Source organism: Heterocephalus glaber, unplaced genomic scaffold (assembly GCF_053883595.1).
Source record: "Heterocephalus glaber isolate CG9 unplaced genomic scaffold, H.glaber_assembly_v1.0 deba00001543, whole genome shotgun sequence".
Taxonomy (NCBI): Eukaryota; Metazoa; Chordata; class Mammalia; order Rodentia; family Bathyergidae; genus Heterocephalus; species Heterocephalus glaber.
The window spans coordinates 5,120,964-5,123,442 of NW_028258336.1; positions in this window are offsets into that span (position 1 = coordinate 5,120,964).

Genomic DNA, 2,479 nt, shown 5'->3' on the forward strand with positions numbered 1-2,479 from the left:
ATGAACTAAAAATAAATGAACTAAAAACAAATGATCTTGTTAAAAATTTTCTTGGCAATTCTGGTTCTTTCCTGTTACATATAAATTTTAGAATCGGCTTTTCAATTTTTGCGAAAATGCCTATATGAATTGTAATAGGAATTGTGTTGAATTTTAGATCAATTTAGAGAAAACTGACATCTTACTAATGCTTAATCCTCAAATCTCTGCAGATGGAATATTTTTTTATTTAGAACTCTAATTTTCTCAATAATGTTTTGTAATTTTTGATATAAAAGGTAGCCAAATCTAAATTCATTGCTAATTATTTTGTTCTTTTTAAATTCTATTTTCTTACTTTCATTTTTAGATTGATAGTATGAAGAAATAAGGTTGATTTTTCTAAATTTTTTTGTATCCTATAATTTTGCTGAAACTATTAGTTCAAATACATTTACTTTCTAAAATAAACTTTTAATTTTAAAAGATTTAGATTTACAGAATTATTGTGAAGATAGAACATTTCTGTATATCCTATTCAATGGAGGGGGGCGGGTATTTGGAACCCTTAGAATTTTCTACTTATACAATCATGCCATATACAAAAATGGTTTTACATCTTTCTTTCCAATGTAGATGTCCTTTACTTCTTTTTCTTGCCTAATTATTCTGGCAAGAGCATCCAATTCAATGCTGAATAGGATTGATGAGAACAGACATCCTTGCTTTGTTCTTAAGATTTTAACTAAGTTTTACAGAGATGCCCTTTTATCAAGTACGCAGGAAGTTCATTTCTATTTCTCATTTTTAAGAGCTTAATCATGGATAGCTCTGAAACTTTGTAAAATGCATTTATTGAAGTGGTCTTGTGGATTTTGTCATTTATTTTCTTAATCTGGTGTATTAGTCTTTCCCTTGCACTCTTTCTTTTCTTTCTCCTTTTCTTTTTCTTGTAGTGTTTTCCAGAATATTCACTAATCTGTTAAACAATGATGTCAATAGGGATAAGTCTTGTCTTATTCCTGGGCTTACAGGACACATATTTGGTTATTTTATTATAGAATTTTGCTGTTGGTTTGCCAAACTAAAAAGGCTCCTTTATTCCTTTGATTGGTATGAATTTGTAATAAAAGCTGCTTAATTTTATCAGACTTTTTTTGCATCATTTGCCATAATTACTTTTCTATTTTAATACATTAATATGGCAAATTACATTGATAGATTTTTCTTTCGTTGCTAAATCATTTTTCACATTCTTGGAATAAGTTCTAAGCAATGCCATTTTAAAATTCACTATTGGATTTAGTTTTTAAAAAGTATTTTATATCCACATTAATAAATGAATTTATGCATTTATTTTCCTCTGTTATCTGGTTTTGGAATCTCTATTACACTACCCTCATAAAATAGGCTCAGTGACTTTGTATAATTTACCTATTAAACATTTCTGTCCAATTGGTTTTGGAAGGAAAGAGCTTTGGGCCCCATTTCAATTAGTTTAATTTCACTCATTTGTTTTATTTTTCCTATCAATTTGGCCCTTTGTATTGTTCTAGATGTATTGATTTAATCAAAGCTCAATTGAGCACTTGATCAACTAGCAATATTATAGGGTGCTATAGCACTCTGGGGTAACTTTTGACTGACTGGATGAATTTTATTAGGCCATAATAAGTAGTGTAAAATATAATTCAATAGAAGTATTAGTTCATCATTTGCTCTATTCTCACATGGACTGTCAGAGCCCACAACCACGACAGTATTTCAGTCTTATTATTAGATGTAATTAAAAAAAAAGTACAGGTGAAGAATTACATGGTACATAGGAAGATAAATTGTGAATTGTGTAGATTTCAAGTAAGAGTGAAAGTAGAAAAAGTCATTAGGATTATGATACAGTCAGAAAAGGGCCCCCAGGATCATGGCAGTCCAGAAAGAGTGGGGTGGGGGTAAAATATCATTCTGCATAGTTTCCCTGAGGGAAAGAGATGGGTCTATTTTGTTCCTTTTGTAATCAGCGGTATGCATAAGTGCCTGTTGTATAGGTATTTTAATTATCTTAAATAATAAAAAATAGAAGAATCCCTCCTGTCCTCAAGACAAATGGGGAACCATGAATATGAGAGGAAAGGTTTTATTTAGAGTCCTTGACTACTAGTGTACTACTTTCCTATAAAGAGATCAAAATCCTTGGAGAAAGGAGGTATGATCATAGCAAAAATGTTTATACAGTACAACTGTAAAGAAATGTGCTTTCACTACATTCCCAGAACATGTGTACTGCTATATTGAATTCTGCTTAATGCATTGTACAAAAGAAGAAGCAAGGCCATTAGGCTTTCCATTAGCCTCTCAACTGCTTAATGAAAGCCGCAGGATGACAGGACCACTGATCAACTGTCTGGGAGTCAACGCTGCCATGTGTTGCGCATGCTCCCTCAGTCATGGAGTCTTCCCCTGCTCCAAGGCTGAGTGCTGCTGGGAATTACTTCTGCCTGGA